The sequence below is a fragment of the Pongo pygmaeus genome, chromosome 4, assembly GCF_028885625.2.
Source record: "Pongo pygmaeus isolate AG05252 chromosome 4, NHGRI_mPonPyg2-v2.0_pri, whole genome shotgun sequence".
NCBI classification, from domain to species: Eukaryota; Metazoa; Chordata; class Mammalia; order Primates; family Hominidae; genus Pongo; species Pongo pygmaeus.
The window spans coordinates 106,669,262-106,688,841 of NC_072377.2; the positions used below are offsets into that span (position 1 = coordinate 106,669,262).

Genomic DNA, 19,580 nt, shown 5'->3' on the forward strand with positions numbered 1-19,580 from the left:
TTAAATACTTTTTTCACAAAATATTTATTAAGCACTGCCATGAGCTTCATAAATATGTCAGGATGGATTTAGACCAAAAGATGTTGAATGCTTCAAAATATCACCACCAGATAGCCTCCCTCACTGTAGTAAGAGAGAACACCCCCTTGGCAGTCTTAGCAATGTTGTACGAAACAAGGTATGTATAGGATTTGGAGGTCTAACTCAGCTAGTTTAAAAGGGCCCTTCAAAGTAGAAAATGGATTGAGTTGGAGCAGTGGTCAGGACATAATAGCTTAGTATTGGTCACTGGAGCAAGATGAGGGTTTTAATGAATAAATTTTTGTTTGATAAGTGAGCTATTTGCCTAGTCAAGCAGAGTGTTATCTCAGATAAATTGATTTGCAGGAATTACCTGATGCAAAAAGTGCAAACTATTTATTGGTTACAGTCTTACCTTTCTTGGACAAATGTCTCATGGAAAAAAATAGTAACTCATGTTGACATAGGTGGTCTCTGTTCTTAGTCCTAATAGCTATGTCATGTTGATGTAGGTGATTGCAGTTCTCAAAGACACTGTGCCCTCGATTTAACGAACTTACATTCCTGTGAGCAGGCCAACAGGGTTCGGAAAAAACTCTTCCTTGAATTAAAATTAACTTATTTGTAAGGTAGAAAGTGTCCACAAAAGAAGAAATATCTGAATTTTCTCGTGGAAGTCTTCTCAGTGGAGGTAGCACAGATTTTGAATAAATAGGGAATGAGGGCAATACAGTATACAGAGGAAGAGGAATACAGAAAAGCCCCAGAGACATGGTATATCATGGCATCATCTCTTCTCTACCTGCACTCCTAAGCTTTGGGTCAGGCCTTCCTTTTTTTCCTAATTATTTTTAAAGTCTTTGAACTGATTCTCCTGTCCCTAGTCTTGTAAATGGACATCCCAATTCACCCTGTGCTCTACAGCTAGCGATATATTTATCTGTAACCCCAGCACCTTCTCTTAAGCCCATGGAGGGAACAATATGTAGTGTTCCTCTGGGGAGGGGAAAAGATAGTGAAGGAAACATTCTGCCTCCTTCTCTGGCTGGGTGAGGTCCACAAGGGGCCCTCTTTGCTGCCCAGTCTCTCATTATAAAAGTGTACATGACTGCCATTCCAGGATGGGGTGTTGGTATTTTCCCTTTTTCTGACTGATGAACTCAAATGTATGGGATTCCGAAGAAGACCCAAACAGGTCTTTACTTAACGTTTCAGATGACAAAACACAGATTGTATAGAGTGGTGGAGTGAGGTTAGAACAGACTACAGGTGGCTTTGTATCCCTTATTTTACCTAACCCTCATTCTTGTAAATGATCACTAAGGCTTCACTTCCTAGACTCCCTGCACATATCCACATGGATTTCCCTCCAATGGCAGGGTCACCCCGTGGACGCCTTCTTCTTTCTCTCCTGTGCAACTCTCTTCTTGCATCCCCAGTGCTTGGAGATTTTAATTCCTTTTCCTCTTCTCTTCTTGGATAGTGGACCTTCTCCCAGCAATTATCAGACCTTTGGCCTCTTTTGGGGTCTTGAAAAACTTTATGGTCTCCCACTTGTATGCTGAGGGTTGCTGGGTTAGAGTGTGAGTCAGTCACAGCCATTCTTTTCCCATCTGCTTCCAGTGCTGGTTAAGGGGAGACAGGGAATTTCCAGTTCTGAGAAAAGGAGCGAAAGAATATTGGGGTTGGTTGTCCATTTTGTACTGCAGCTTAATTTTATTTTTCTGTTTTTCTTTAGCGATATCTTTTTTAAAAATTCAGATATCTTGTCCCGCAAGAGTTACTTTCCAACCAATAATAGTTACCAACTCTGTATATGAAATTCCCATCCCCTTTTCCAGAGGAATGTTTATTTTGCTTTTTTTTTAATGTATCTTTCTCTAACCAACATTAATCACATTATGTATCCTTCTTCCATTAACTTAGCTTTTGGCGGTGTCATATCCAATTACCCCTTCTCAACTCCTGGCCTCCTCCTCTTCAACTACAGTGAAAAAACACAAGGAGACTCCTATGACATAGCTCACCACATAACAAATCTACTTAAAACCCTCCAAGTTTTCTCATTGCCTATGAAGAGAGCACTTGCCTGTGAAGAGGCAGACATTGGTTATCTCCAATCAATAGCTGCCATGAGAAAATGCAAATTAATGGTGGCAAATTTTCAAGAGAAGCCAAAAATCATGGAGTTTAAGGGCAATATCCCATTTTTAAACCTTGGATAAAATAAATGAAAATAAAGCAAAGGTGAAACAAAAAAAACTTATCACAAAAAAAGTATATCTTCACTCTCTGTCCTAAAATATCAAGTTCAAACTTCTTGTCAGGGCAAAGCCTCCTAATAAACTGGCCCCTGCCTCTTCTCCAGCCTCATCTCTCATTACTTTTCAGCAACTAATGAATGCAACAGCAATATTAAACTGTTACCAGGTTTTAGAGCTACTGCCTCCTCTGCCTTTGAACATGTCTTCTTTGCCTGGAGTATTTTTATAAATATTAACTACCTAGCAAATTTCTATTCCTGTATCAAAACCCTTTGGACACATAATCTCCTCTTACAAGCCTTCCTGGATCAACTTCCCAAAATCATTCTCTATGGAATATTACTTCTGTACCCAACACATTTTTTTATTATTGTTATTAGCTTCTATTTATTGAATGCTTATTTTGTGCCAAAAATGATAAAACAAAGGTAGGGAAGAATAAAGTAGCTTGTGTAAAAACACAGAGTTAGAGCAAGAGCAAGAGCTCTAACTCTTAATTAAGTAATTAAGTCCTGTCTGTCTCCAAAGTCTACTATGCATCATCCACTACCACATTCTGCTGCCTATTTTTTACATGTATTATTGTTTAGATCAATTATCTCATCCCTTAACTGAGATTAAGTGACAAGAATGTTTTATTGATCATTGTATTATTAGTACCTAGGATATTGTATGCATTCAATAAATGTTTGTTGTACTGAGCAGAACTATTTTAAATGCAGATCATATCAGGTTTTAGTATTACTCTAATTTTTTTATTGATTAATCCTTGATATTTATCTAAATTTGACTTCTTCATTTTGAATCATTAAAAAGAGGCTCAATGTGATGTTTTGAAAATTTTTTACCTTATAAAAGGTAGAATTTTAATTATTTTAATAATGATACACTTAATTCAAGTAATCCTTTTCTGAGCATTGTTTAAGAAGCAGAATATTAGCTTGTCAATACTCAAATTTCAAATCTTGATTTAGCACAAAAAGCCCAAATTTGAAGAATGAATTTTAATTATTGATTTCAGGCAAACATACTTAAGCTCTAGTTGGCATGTCCTCTCTGTATCCTGAAGAACTTTTACAGAAGGGATCAAGCTGTAATTGTGTCTTCCTGGATAAGCTGTTGATGACTCATGTGTGTCTTTTATAGGGCAAGATGATCTGGCTTACCCGCAGTTGACAAGGCATATAGACACCTTTCCAGCAAGGAGAAGCCATTCATGCTCAACCTTTTAACTGTCTCCCCAAGTTGCTCACAAGAGCAAAATACATGGGCTAAGGAAAAGAGAGTCTGACTTGACAAAAACTTTCAGCAAATGGGATCTACGAACATAATCTTACTGCATCAGGCTCAAATTCAGTATTTAATTACCTTTTCCCTTCCCCAGCATCCACAATGAATCTAACATATTCTCATCTGTAAGGGTAGAACTCTCAGTGTGGGAGGAAAGGGGAATTGCGGGAAAGGGAGAATCTCACCCAATAGGCCATTCAGAATATCAGGAGGATATACGGAGTTTCTCACCATGTGATTCTGATCAAGCAACCTCGTGATGGGCTGACTCCCAGCTTCCTTTTTGGACTGTTCCTGTCACAGAGAGAGGTTTTATTCTAGCGGAGGATTTGGGTACACAGTACCCATTGAGATATTCATTTCTGAGATTGAACTGATATGGATGTGGATAGATTACTTCCAGGAGATTTAGTTTGATATATGATGAGAGTAACTGTCCTGAGATGCTAAAAATACTTCAGCCTTAACATTTTGGTAAAAAGAGGTAAAGGTAATTATTTCAATTTAAAAATAATACCATTTATTTCTTTCTCTTGCCTGATTGCCCTGGCCAGAACTTCCAACGCTATGATGAACAGGAGTGGTGAGAGAGGGCATCCTTGTCTTGTGCTGGTTTTCCAGGGGAATGCTTCCAGCTTTTGCCCATTCACTATGACGTTAGCTGTGGGTTTATTACATATGGTTCTTATTATTTTGAGGTAGGTTCCTCCAATACCTAGTTTATTCAGAGTTTTTAACGTGAAGGGATACCGAATTTTATGAAAAGCCATTTCTGCATCTATTGAAATAACCATGCGGTTTGTGTCTTTAGTTCTGTTTATGTGATGAATCACATTTATTGATTTGCATTTGTTGAACCAATCTTGCATCCCTGGGATGAAGCCTACTTGATCGTGATTGATAAGATTTTTGACATGCTGTTGGATTTGGTTTGCCAGTATATTGTTAAGGATTTTTGCATCAATGTTCATCAAGGGTATTGGCTTGAAGTTTTCTTTTTTTGTTGTATCTCTGCCAGGTTTTAATATCAGGATGATACTGGCCTCATAGAATGAGTTGGGGAGGAGTCCCTCCTCCTCAATTTTTTTGGAATAGTGTCTGTAGGAATAGTAACAGCTCTTCTTTGTACATCTGCTCAAATTCAGCTGTGAATCTGTCTGATCCTGGGCTTTTCTTGGTTGGCAGGCTATTTATTACTGCCTCAATTTCAGAACTTGTTATTGGTCTGTTCAGGGATTGAATTTTTTTTTTATTATACTTAAATTCTGGGGTACATGTGCAGAACATGCAGATTAGTTATATAGGTATACACGTGCTGTGGTGGTTTGCTGCAGGGATTCAATTTCTTCCTGGTTTAGTCTTGGAAGGGTGTATGTGTCAGGAATCTATCCATTTCTACTAGATTTTCTAGTTTATGTACATAGAGGTGTTTGTAATATTCTCTGATTGTTATTTGTATTTCTGTGGGGTCAGTGGTGATATCTTCCTTGTTGTTTCTGATTGTGTTTATTTGAATCCTCTCTTTTTTCTTCTTTATTAATCTATCTAGCAATCTATCTATTTTATTAATTTTTTCAAATAACCAGCTCCTGAATTCATTGATCTTTTGAATGATTTTTGTGTCTGAATTTCCCTCAGTTCAGCTCTGATTTTCAGTATTTCTTGTCTTCTGCTAGCTAAGGACTTTGTTTGTTCTTGGTTCTCTAGTTCTTTTAGTTGTGATATTAGGTTGCTAACTTGAGATATTTCTAACTTTTTGATGTGGGCTTTTAGTGCTATAAATTTCCCTCTTAACACTGCCTTAGCTATGTCCCAGAGATTCTGGTATGTTGTATATTTGTTCTTAGTAGTTTCAAAGAACTTCTTGATTTCTACCTTAATTTTCTTATTTATCCAAAAGTCATTCAGGAGCAGGTTATTCAATTTCCATGTAATTGTATGTTGTTGAGTGAATATCTTAGTCTTGAGTTATAATTTTATTACACTGTGGTCTGAGAGACTGTTTATTATTATTTCAGTTATTTTGCATTTGCTGAGGAGTCTTTTACTTCTGATTATGTGATCAATTTTAGAATAAGAGCCTGTGACAATGAGCTGTTGATATGTTTTGGCTGTATCCCCAAGCAAATCTCATCTTGAATTGTAGTTCCCATAATCCCCATGTGTCATGGCAGGGACCTGGTGCGAGGTAACTGAATCATGGGAGTGGTTATCCTTATGCTGTTCTCAAGACTATGACTGAGTTCTCATGACATCAGATGGTTTTATAAGGAGCTTCCCCATTTCACTCACTCTTCTTCCTGCTGCCATGTGAAGAAGTATGTGTTTGCTTCCCCTTCTGCCATGATTGTAAGTTTTCTGAGGCCCCCCCACCCAAGCCCTATAGAACTATGAGTAAATTAAGCCTCTTTCCTTTATAAATTACTGAGTCTCAGGCAATTCTTTATAGCAGCATGAGAATGGACTAATACATAAGTATATTCTGTTATTTTGGGGTAGAGAGTTTTGTGAATGTCTGTCAGGTCCATTTGATCCAGAGCTGAGTTCAGGTCCTGAATATCTTTGTTAACTTCCTGTCTTGATGATCTGTCAGTGGGATGTTAAAGTCTCCCACTATTATTGTGTAGGAGTCTAAGTCTCTTTAGAAGTCTCTAAGAACTTGCTTTATGAATCTAGGTGCTCTTGTGTTGGGTGTGTATATATTTAAGATAGGTTAGGTCTTCTTGTTGAATTGAACCCTTTACCATTGTGTAATGCCCTTGTCTTTTTGATCTTTGTTGGTTTAAAGTCTGTTTTGTCAGAAACTAGGATTGCAACCCCTGCTTTTTTCCATTTTCCATTTGCTTGGTAGATTTTCCTCCATCTCTTTATTTTGAGTCTATATGTGTCTTTCCATGTGAGATGAGTCTCTTGAAGACAGTGTAGCAGTGGGTGCTGGTTGTTTATCCAGCTCGCCACTCTGTGTATTTTAATTGAGGCATTTATCCCATTTACATTTAAGGTTAGTATTGATATTTGTAGATTTGATCTTGCCAACATGATGTTAGTTGTTTATTTTGCAGACTTGTTTATGTGGTTGCTTTATAGTGTCACTGGTTTGTGTACTTAAGTGTGTTTTTGTAGTGGCTGGTAATGGTCCTTTCTTTTCATATTTAGTGCTTCTTTCAGGAGCTCTTGTAAGGCTGGTCTGGTGGTAATGAATTCCCTCAGCATTTGCTTGTCTGAAAAGGATCCAGAAAAATGGGATACACTGCAGGTGTTTTAAGTATAACTATTCTCTTAAAACATCACAGCCAAATGCCTTCCTTTTTTTTCCTTTACTTATAGAGCCCATGTAAGGTAAAAGTTTGTCCCCCAGCTCAGACATTTAATCACCCAATTGGTGAGAAGAACATATCACTCAGCCTTTTATTTTCTTATGCCTTTTTGGGAGCCCACAAAGTTTGCTAAGTTTGAGAAAATACTTTAAAGCATTTCTCTTCACTATTACTTACTCCTGGGGCTACTCATCTAGTATCTTTTTAGCACAGGAGCAGAGAGGCTGGAGACCCTGATAATACAATTATTTCACATCCCCTTCTTCTCCTGCCCAATCATACAAGTGCTGCTAAGGTTCTTGATGTGATGGGTCAAACACTACCAGGGTTTGCTGCTGAGTCAAGCCTACCCCTACAGATCATTTCTTTGAATAAAGGAATATTTCTCCCAAGAGCACAATAGCATCCCTAAAGATTATATGACAGCTAAGAAGGCTTTGCCTGTTCAGAGCACAAAGAAAAACAAAACAAAAATTATCTGTGGGATAGGAGCTAAGGAAATCGGTTTCGTCAAATCACACAAAATAATATTGATGAGTCTCAGCACTGACCCAACCAGAATGCCAAGTTAAAGGAGACAAGAAATATTTAGAAAGGAAATACCATATGTGAATATGCTGGGTTTTGTTTGACTTTGAAAACTGTATTGCATTTTATTTGCTGGGATAAAACATTTTTTACGGAAAGAGAAAATATGAAAACAAGAAGATGCCAAGAAAACTCACCATCTTTCTAAATTTTTCTTTCAGTAAAGGCACAAAGTGGAAGCAATGGATTCAAAATAACATAGAAGGCCTGCAACTTCAGGAATGTAGACTATTGATTTCAAAGATGTGGAGGGCTTCTTTGAGAGTAGGCATCAGATAATCATGGCAAAGACGAAGCAAGAAAACAATCCACTGTGAGTGAAGGGAAGACCATACAAAGATTGAGATTGTGTCTCTATTTCCTTCAGTTCTGCTCTGATTTTAGTTATTTCTTGCCTTCTGCTAGCTTTTGAATGTGTTTGCTCTTGCTTTTCTAGTTCCTTTAATTGTGATGTTAGGAAATAGAGACACAAAAAACCCTTCAAAAAATAAATGAATCCAGGAGCTGGTTTTTTGAAAGGATCAACAAAACTGATAGACCGCTAGCAAGATTAATAAAGAAAAAAAGAGAGAAGAATCAAATAGATGCAATAAAAAATGATAAAGGGGATATCACCACCGATCCCACAGAAATACAAACTACCATCAGAGAATATTACAAACACCTCTACGCAAATAAACTAGAAAATCTAGAAGAAATGGATAAATTCCTTAACACATACACCCTCCCAAGACTAAACCAGGAAGAAGTTGAATCTCTGAATAGACCAATAACAGGAGCTGAAATTGTGGCAATAATCAATAGCTTACCAACCAAAAAAAGTCCAGGACCAGATGGGTTCACAGCCGAATTCTACCAGAGGTACAAGGAGGAGCTGGTACCATTCCTTCTGAAACTATTCCAATCAATAGAAAAAGAGGGAATCCTCCCTAACTCATTTTATGAGGCCAGCATCATCCTGATACCAAAGCCTGGCAGAGACACAACAAAAAAAGAGAATTTTAGACCAATATCCTTGATGAACATCGATGCAAAAATCCTCAATAAAATACTGGCAAACAGAATCCAGCAGCACATCAAAAAGCTTATCCACCATGATCAAGTGGGCTTCATCCCTGGAATGCAAGGCTGGTTCAATATATGCAAATCAATAAATGTAATCCGGCATATAAACAGAACCAAAGACAAAAACCACATGATTATCTCAATAGATGCAGAAAAGGCCTTTGACAAAATTCAACAACCCTTCATGCTAAAAACTCTCAATAAATTAGGTATTGATGGGACGTATCTCAAAATAATAAGAGCTATTTATGACAAACCCACAGCCAATATCATACTGAATGGGCAAAAACTGGAAGCATTCCCTTTGAAAACTGGCACAAGACAGGGATGCCCTTTCCCACCACTCCTATTCAACATAGTGTTGGAAGTTCTGGCCAGGGCAATTAGGCAGGAGAAGGAAATCAAGGGTATTCAATTAGGAAAAGAGGAAGTCAAATTGTCCCTGTTTGCAGATGACATGATAGTATATCTAGAAAACCCCATCATCTCAGCCCAAAATCTCCTTAAGCTGATAAGCAACTTCAGCAAAGTCTCAGGATACAAAATCAATGTACAAAAATCACAAGCATTCTTATACATCAATAACAGACAAACAGAGAGCCAAATCATGAGTGAACTCCCATTCACAATTGCTTCAAAGAGAATAAAATACCTAGGAATCCAACTTACAAGGGATGTGAAGGACCTCTTCAAGGAGAACTACAAACCACTGCTCAATGAAATAAAAGAGGATACAAACAAATGGAAGAACATTCCATGCTCATGGGTAGGAAGAATCAATATCATGAAAATGGCCATACTGCCCAAGGTAATTTACAGATTCAATGCCAACCCCATCAAGCTACCAATGACTTTCTTCACAGAATTGGAAAAAACTACTTTAAAGTTCATATGGAGCCAAAAAAGAGCCCGCATGGCCAAGTCAATCCTAAGCCAAAAGAACAAAGCTGGAGGCATCACACTACCTGACTTCAAACTCTACTACAAGGCTACAGTAACCAAAACAGCATGGTACTGGTACCAAAACAGAGATATAGATCAATGGAACAGAACAGAGCCCTCAGAAATAATGCCACATAGCTACAACTATCTGATCTTTGACAAACCTGACAAAAACAAGAAATGGGGAAAGGATTCCCTATATAATAAATGGTGCTGGGAAAACTGGCTAGCCATATGTAGAAAGCTGAAACTGGATCCCTTCCTTACACCTTATACAAAAATTAATTCAAGATGGATTAAAGACTTAAATGCTAGACCTAAAACCATAAAAACCCTAGAAGAAAACCTAGGCATTACCATTCAGGACATAGACATGGGCAAGGACTTCATGTCTAAAACACCAAAAGCAATGGCAACAAAAGCCAAAATTGACAAATGGGATCTAATTAAACTCAAGAGCTTCTGCACAGCAAAGGAAACTACCATCAGAGTGAACAGGCAACCTACAAAATGGGAGAAAATTTTTGCAATCTACTCATCTGACAAAGGGCTAATATCCAGAATCTACAATGAACTCCAACAAATTTACAAGAAAAAAACAAACAACCCCATCAAAGAGTGGGCGAAGGACATGAACAGACACTTCTCAAAAGAAGACATTTATGCAGCCAAAAAACACATGAAAAAATGCTCACCATCACTGGCCACCAGAGAAATGCAAATCAAAACCACAATGAGATACCATCTCACACCAGTTAGAATGGCAATCATTAAAAAGTCAGGAAACAACAGGTGCTGGAGAGGATGTGGAGAAACAGGAACACTTTTACACTGTTGGTGGGACTGTAAACTAGTTCAACCATTGTGGAAGTCAGTGTGGCGATTCCTCAGGGATCTAGAACTAGAAATACCACTTGACCCAGCCATCCCATTACTGGGTATATACCCAAAGGATTATAAATCATGCTGCTATAAAGACACATGCACACGTATGTTGATTGCGGCATTATTCACAATAGCAAAGACTTGGAACCAACCCAAATGTCCAACAATGATAGACTGGATTAAGAAAATGTGGCACATATACACCATGGAATACTATGCAGCCATAAAAAATGATGAGTTCATGTCCTTTGTAGGGACATGGATGAAATTGGAAATCATCATTCTCGGTAAACTATCGCAAGAACAAAAAACCAAACACCGCATATTCTCACTCATAGGTGGGAATTGAACAATGAGAACACATGGACACAGGAAGGGGAACATCACACTTCGGGGACTGTTGTGGGGTGGGGGGAGGGGGGAGGGATAGCATTGGGAGATATACCTAATGCTAGATGACGAGTTGTTGGGTGCAGCGCACCAGCATGGCACATGTATACATATGTAACTTACCTGCACGTTGTGCACATGTACCATAGAGTCTAAAGTATAATAATAATAATAAAGAAAAAAAAATAAAAATAAAAAAATAAAAAAAAAAGATTGAGATTGGGTCATCATGGAGAATTTCCATTCTTACATGTAATCTAATGACAAATTTATCGCTAGTCATTTTCTAAAAATTTATCTCCATTACAATAACCTTATAATCAGCTTCATAGATGGCTAACAGGCACATCCTATTATTTTGTCTCTATCAAGTTTCTAAAAGAATGTGGAGGGAATCTACCAAATCAAACAATATTTTGCACAACCAGTCACCTGGAGAATATGTAAATTTGGGTATTGGCTTAAAAGTTAAAACATCAAGGATATGAGCTTTAACTATGTGTTCCTCCAGCAGAGTTCTGGGTATGCATTTGGGGTATAATAAGTAAGAAAATGTAAATTAATATTATTCAATGTTTATTGAAATATTGATATGTATATATATATAAATTTAACTTTTTTAGAGGTAAAAGTTTTCCAAATTTACCCCACTCAGTCTTTCATCAAATCTCTTTTCTTGAGTGTTTGCTCCACTCTTTTCTACATTGCATAATGCTTCTCTAAAATCTTTCAGGGTTTATTTCCTTTTCCACGAAAAAACTTTTTGTTACATTCAATCTGATTGAGAAAACAACAATGTTTCTTGTAGCGCATGAAGGTAGAGTCTACGGCCTAAGCATATGCAGTCTGTTTTTATTAGCACAATAATTTGATTATTTGGGGTATAGGAATGACTAAAATTTGCATAATTCACACAAATAAGGCAAAGATAGCCAATCAGGATGCACAAATTATTTTCCTGCAGTTCAGTAGAGACAAAAATTATTTAAAAAAACAACCACAACAGCTAAATCAACAGCTAATGATCAGATGACAGGATGACAAACCATAAACATATACCAGATATCACTACAGCCTTCAAGACATGTGGTCTTCCTCTTTTTACTTTTTTTTCTATCTTTTTGATGATACGTGGAGGTAGACCTGCACAAACTTTCTTTCTAAAATATACATCACTTTCAGTATTTCAGTGTCCCCTGAATCTCAAACTCATTTTACAGGAGTAGCAATTTCATATGCTGTAGAAAATAAGGAATAAGAAAGGGGAACACATGAAAAATGTATAAGTTATAGAAATGTCTTACAATGTGTCAATAAATTAGTATGGAAACCCACTTGTTAATCCTATTCATCCCCCCCAAAAGTATTGCATAGGATCTATGATTAGTACCTATTATTATACACTGGTTTAATATTTATTAGGCTCCTACTTACCAGAGATGGTGGGACATTTATTATAAAATATCAAAGTTCAGAATTCTTCAGAAAGTGCTTTCCATTTACAGATACATTTTTCATTGAAGAAAAACATCTTACAAAGGAAGTTTAAAAGAGAACCCAGATGAATATTTTTTCAGATGAACCACAAATAAGTTCTGATTTCAACATGTTCTACAACTCCCCAGAGCTGAGAAGCTAAAGGTGGTTCTACAATATCATATTCCAAAGGCATCACATGGTTTAGCTGCTAATGCAATAAAGTGGTTTTTGTCTTGGAAGCATGCAACATCATGAATAACATTGTCATCTAGAAACAATGAGCCAATAGGCACCATTTTGTGTTGTAACCAAGCAGGCTTGCTTGATTGTGGATGCAGATTTGCCCACCCCACTTAAGTTGACATTTTGTACAGATTAGAAGAAATGTGTGGTATGAGATCAATAAAGAAGTAACTAAAAGTAAAAGGCTCTTAATGATTGTGAATGAAGCTGAGAACAAAAACTTAGATCTCAATAACCTAGAGTTATGACTCTAGGTCTATGGTCTGTTAACATCTGCTTCTTGGGTAGGAATGTTCTTTCAAAATAACAGTGCTACATGAATCAACAGCTTCCAAAGGAACTATTTCATGCCATCCAACCTTAGGTCTCAGACCTGAAAAAGCTCATTGATCTTTGGTAAAATCTCAGTTACATAAGTAGGAAGTTATTTTTAAAGCCATACCAGATGCTACAGTTCCTCCTCATTGCTCCCACATGGATGTGCACTGTTTATTCAGAATTGAGCCAAAAGCCCTGAAATAAGAAAGTTAAGTATGATTCCCTGACAAACCAAGAGAACAGAGTTGCATGCAATGGATCTGTAAATATTTATTTTAGTTTTATTATTTGGCTGATGGCTTTTGAGCTGGCCACACTTGCACAAACACACACACACACGCACACACACACAAACTCAGAGATTTTCCTTAGGAGGCTCATGGTTTTCCTTCTGCAACTGACAGGAGAATTTCTTCCTAATTTAAATCATTTTTATAGCCTCCTAAGTGAGAGTAAAACATTTACAGATAAACTACAACCCTAGCTCATCATTTTGCCAGGAGAAGTGTAAAGTAGTCCATGTTCTTCTGTCAGAAATAATCTTTGGTAATATAAAAATGATAATTTATTTCATCAAATTGGAACTCATGTTAAAAGGAATTGTTATTGTCATGCCTTATCCATGATTTGAAGAGTTTTTTTTATTATGTATTTTTTTTCTGTAACTTGGTATTCACATTTGATCTCTAGTAAAAGAAGCTAAAGAAATGTTCAATTACCAGATCTCATTGAGAAGGTAAGTCTCTGACTGTATTTGGGGTTGTCAAAGATAAAATCTCAAAACTACATAGACTTGTCTTACATTTCTACAGAGAATGTATTTATTTCCTGTTGTATCCTTAGTATCTAGAACAGTAGCTAGACAGTATTCAATAAACGAGTGAATAAAGGACTCATCCACAGTTATCAAAACGATCCCAATTTTTAAAGCCATAATTATTTCTCTTTTATTTCCTAATAAGTCAGGTGGTGAGTATCATTGCCTGTGTAAATCATCAGTATCATCTCCCACTATAAAGTTTTATGTTATGTCACTTCTTACTGCCTGACATATACTTTATTATTAATAAACACTATCTAGTACTATTATTTACCATTTCCATGTAGAACTACCAGTATTATCATTTAGCATATTTTCATGTAGAATTACCACTGCATTCATAAATAAGATTGAAGCACTCCTTTGCTTAAAATTTCCTGGTAATGCCTGTATAATGCTTAGAATAAATATCAACCTCTTTGCCAAGGCTTAAGAAGCCATACATGATTAAGCTTTTTTTTAAATTTTTATTTATTTTTTGTATTTTGAACCTTATCACCTACCATTCTTGGTCTATACACTGAAGCACATTTCCACTTTAGGAATTCTGGCTTTCAATAAAGGCAAAGTAGCTTATATCAGACTAGCCCTTCTGCTGATAACAATTAGAAAGTTAAGTGGAAAAAAACTACTATTTGAAGCCACTAAACAGTGACAAAATTGTCATATTTGAAAATTGTCAGGATTTGAGAACAGCTCAGGATAGATAGAGCCCAAACAAAATATTATTACTGGAAAAATCAGATGAGAGATCTGGGGGCTGCCCGAGTGGCTGGATATTGAGAGGGAGAAATTCTGGAAGGGAGGGTGTTACAGAAAGGAAAACCCCAAAATCTATGTATAACCCCCATTCAAACTAAACTGCCGACAGTTTGGGTGAGACTCCAAAGAGCTTGCAGGAAGGCAGCAGTTAACAATGACTTTAGTGGATGCACACTACAGGAGAGTCAAGATTGAGAATTAGAGTTATATCAAGTTTGACTGGCTTATGAAGTACCTCAGGATTTCTATTAAAATCCCAGAAGAGGCTGGATGTGGTGGCTCATGCCTGTAGTCCCAGTACTTTGGGAGGCAGAGGCAGGCAGATCATGAGGTCAGGAGATGGAGACCATCCTGGCTAACACATGGTGAAACCCCATCTCTACTAAAAATACAAAAAATTAGCCAGGCGTAGTGGCACATGGCTGTAGTCCTGGCTACTAGGGAGGCTTAGGCATAAGAATTGCTTGAACTCAGGAGGTGGAGGTTGCAGTGAGCCAAGATCACACCATTGCACACTCCAGCCTGGGTGACAGGGTGAGACTCTGTCTCAAAAAAAAAAAAAAAAAAAAATCCCAGAAGAACCACACTTTAGGATTAAAGACTACAACACAAGACTAAGTGATTTAACAATTTAACTGCCTGATAGAAAAAACAATTGGATCCAGAGTCTCTATCGTATCCATACAATATCCAGTATGTAATAAAAAATGACTAGACATATGAACAATTAGAGAAATAGATGACCCATAGTCAAGAGAGAAAGAATAGTTAATATACTAAAACAAACCAGATCTTAGTATTAATAGACAAATTTAAGGTAACCCTAAAAAATATGCAAGAGAATCTGAAGGAAAAGTTGAATATAATGAGATTAGGAAATTTCAGGACATATGTGAAAACTGTTCAAAAATGAACAGATAAGAAGTTTAAAACTGAAAAAATATATATCCAAAGTAAAAAAAAATTGAATAAGATTCATACTGGATTGGATACAACACAAGAAAACATTAGTAAACTTGAAGATAGTCAAAGTAAATTACATATACTGAAGTGCAAAGAGAGGCATGACTTAAAAAAATAATGAGCAGAGCCTCTCATGAACTTGGGACAGCAGTATGCCAAGATGTATGCTAAGAGCAGTTGGTTAACCTCATGGCAGAAGGAAAGGATCAGCGTCCTCTGATTTTTAGGATGACAGCCCTAGTCTTCCTGAAAGCAGCTGACTCTTCTGGCACTCACAACTAAAGCTTGTGTGTACTGGAACTCAGGTCTGTCATGGGCAGAACAGAGGCTGGCTAGACTTCACCTCAATTCCCACTCCTACTGACCCTTCTTTCAGTCCGTTGGTTCGACTTCTGCTTCTGCTGCTATGACAGGTATCTGGCTCAACTTGTTTTCATGCCACACTGAAATCCTAAACTTTACAGTCTCCTTCCTGAGCACTGAGCAGTCTCATTGGTATGGTCTGGCCTAGAAAATGATATAGTTGCAATCAGAGAGGTGACCACTTTTCAGAATCACAAATGGGGAGCAAGACAATACCTTCTCCTTGCCCTCCATCCTTTCCTACCGCTTTCACCCTTAATACCACAGGTACTGTATAACTAGCATGGAGAAAGGAAATCTTTCTTGCTTTTTCTGTGATCTCTAACGAAATTACCAGGCCAGGAAATAATATGTTTATGTCCTGTACCTCTTCTCCTCTCCTTTCTGTCCTTAAGATGTATTCTGTGGCTTCATTGTCAAAGGCAGAAGGGGAAACTCCTCTATTCTACAAAAGAATGCTGCAAGTTTAACACCTGAGCTACTAAAAGCAAAAGGAGGATAGAGGACATTGGGAAATCCTATCTTAAGACAGTTGACTGACTATTAAGTTACATTATAATCTTATTTAGCAAGGCAGAATCTGACTGTATTAGTTCATTCTCATGCTGCTATTAATAATAAAGACATACCCAAGACTGAGTAATTTGTAAAGGAAAGAGATTTAATTGACATGCACTTCTGCAGGGCTGAGGAGGCCTCAGGAAACTTACAATCATGGTGGAAGAAGAAGCAAACATGTCCGTCTTCACATAGCAGCAGGAAGGAGAAGTGCAGAAGGAAAGGGGGAAAAGCCCCTGACAAAACCATCAGATCTCATGAGAACTCACTCGCTGTCATGAGAACAGCATGGTGGGACTGCCTCCATGATCTAATCACCTCCCATGAGGTCCCTCCCCCAACACATGGGAATTACAATTCAAGATGAGGTTTGGGTGGGGACACAGAGCCAGACCATATCACTATTATCTGCCTTTGTATTCCTTTTTCAGCAAATTCTGCTGTCTCTTTAGACTGCCAAAGATTACTATCACAAAGGTGGAGGGGGGTGGGAAGAATGAGGGGGAGTAAAATAATTCTTTTCAAAATATTATTATTCTCAATATTTTTTTATTTATGACTATGCAATATGAACAGAGCTGGAATTTATAAATCCATTTCAGGATGACTTTAATAGTCATATGAGTCCTGAAGCCCCTTGCATTTTAGACAAAGCTCATTATCACAGGATGCTGTTACTGGGGAAGGGGACAGCTATGGTCATGAGTCTTATGATATTGCTTTATAAAAGTGACTCCTCTTTTTCCCCAACTCTGAATCTCTGTCACCATATCAAATGTAAGTTTCTCAGGATGAAATTAAGAGCAATTTTCAGCCCTGAAATTTCCTAGTAGATTCTTTTCTCCAACTTTAATTATCACCTCCTGTGGACCATTATAAACTGTATCAGATTTCATTCATATCAAGCATTGAATTATGGATCAAATGATCACATTAAATTATGATTATTTTTAATTCCCAGGCATGTGTTTATTATTGAAGGAATTCTCACACTTCTTTTCAAAACATGTTCTCAAGTGAATCTAGTGATAAATCTACAAATTTATTTATGGTAATCAAAAAAGAAGATTTAGCATAATGACTGATGGCATACTCATTTAGAGACAGATGTTCAGGGGATTTAATTCAAAGAAAAGGAAGTTTTTAAACTTTTCCATTTTGACACACTCTCTCTCTCTCTGTCTACATATATATGTGTGCATGGGTGATATATATATATATTGCAGAACAATCCCCTCAGGAGCAATGAATTTCAGATGTGCTGTCTCTGCTGTTTTATTAATGACACTATCTGGTGGGCATCAATGAGTCACACAAGGGCTGCAACAGATTTCTGTCTTTTCTTAAATGTCTTGTTCTGGTTTCTATCGATACAGCAGGATAAAAAACAACTCATGTGCATAAACCTTAGGCTGATGTAGCGGCTGAGTTTTATGTGTATAACTAGAATTCTAAATATTTAATGTATAGAGTTCTTTCTAATTTCAGAAGAAATATGAAGGCAGTGCTCCTGAAATCCTACACGCTAGTCTATCATTTAAACCCAAAACTGAAGGATTATGGTTCAGATTACTTCAAGTTGGCATTTGATGGTTCAGAGGAAATGAAGCCATTTCATAGTAAACTGCATATTTTCTAAGAAGAGAAGAAATTTTTAGATGTGTATTTTATTTTCTGCATAGTAGCCATGATATTTCCCATGATCAGAAAAGCATAACATAAAGCCTAACAGCACTGTGAAAAACAAAGTTATTCCTCAGAAACAAGGTATAGTATCTATAATTGGAAAAAATAGAACTACTAAAAATATGGAAAATATTTTTCTATAATAAAAATATTAATCTCATAATATTGTGAAAGCATCACTACTCTCTTCCTTAAGCTTCATCTATCATAATGTGTAGTCTATATATTTGCTTTAATAGTAATAGAATGTGAAAAATAAAATATTCACTGATCAAATACAGTAGGAATAGCTGTAAAAATTGTCTAGGTCAAAAAAGAAAAGCAGGATGAGTTTGAACCTCACCAAAATAACTATCTCTAGATCTCTCTCTCTTTTCCTCTTTGGTTTTTTCACTGTATCTACCTAGAAAACCAAAAGCCCCAGAGGTTACATGAAAAAATATTTTAAACCTCATTCAAATTATTTAATAAGAAAATCCATGCCTCCTCAAGGTAATAGGGATGGGTCTATCCGGCATAAAAAGTGCCAGAAGAGAGCCAGCTTCCTCCTCCTAGAAAGATTATCACAGTACCGGTCTGAGGGATCTTTGATAAATACACGCAAAATGAAGATTTATTTAGGTGACATCAAGACTATATATTCAGATAATACCAGGGTATTTGGGCAGGACAAGCAGTAACATTCCTCTGTTTTAAAAAAGGAAATACCTTTTACATCATTAGAAGTGTACATCTCACAGGCAGTTCAGGAACCAGTTTTTCCACATTTATCTTAAATCACATTTGAGGTACTGAATCCTACAAATAAGTATAATTAACATAAAAAGAACACATTTAATGACATTTTAAATAAAAAACAGCATTGAAATCTGAGGCTTAGCCAGATGCCCACTTAAAATTGACTAAACTGTTTCAAACACTGTGTCTTTAAATTAATTTATGTTGAACACAGTGGGTACCAGAGTCAATTCTGGTTACTATGACAACAGACACTGAAAATTTGAAGACACAGCAGCAGGCTCAATTCCCTGCAAAGAGGGTTATTTTATATTAAAATTACTTACCACTGCAACAGTTTCAATGAAACATGTTAAACAGATATACATGCAAGTCATCTTTTTAAAAGACAATTTAATTAGTGTATATGAGATACAATGCTTATCATTTTAACTTAAATTTCCTCCTAGCTAGATTTAAAGAGTGAATTAGAATCTAAATTTCAGAAAGCAAGCAACTAATTATCAAAATGCTACACTAGGGAAGAAGAAAAGATATCTAAACTAATCATGTAATAAATACACCACAGACTATCAGTCTATACTATTGGCTTTGCAAATCTATCCTTGGCTAGTGGGCCAGTTTCATAAGATGGAAACTTAACAGAACAACCACAACAATAGAAGAAGGAACATGCATTCATATGAACACACTGAATTTTTTAGATTAATAAAATGCATAATGATTTCTCTAAAGAGTCCTGTAATAGGCTGTAAAATTACTGGATTTGAAAATGATTGTGTTTTGTTTTATTCCAATACAGTTTTTATGGTGTCAAGGCTGATCACTTCTACCAAATAAATATACTGACTCATGTAGCCCAAAAAACAGTCACCCTGTGTATATAAA

At 36.7% G+C, this 19,580-nt stretch overlaps 1 long non-coding RNA gene across 1 annotated transcript; it reads right to left on the reverse strand.

The window, feature by feature from the left end:
• Nucleotides 1–407: 407 nt before the first annotated feature.
• LOC129037167 (uncharacterized) lies at nucleotides 408–12,997 on the reverse strand. Its single transcript, XR_008502736.1, has 3 exons — nucleotides 12,927–12,997; nucleotides 3,807–3,869; nucleotides 408–1,677 (listed from the first exon to the last, which is right to left on the reverse strand). It is a non-coding gene; the product is annotated as an uncharacterized LOC129037167 (long non-coding RNA).
• Nucleotides 12,998–19,580: the final 6,583 nt, after the last annotated feature.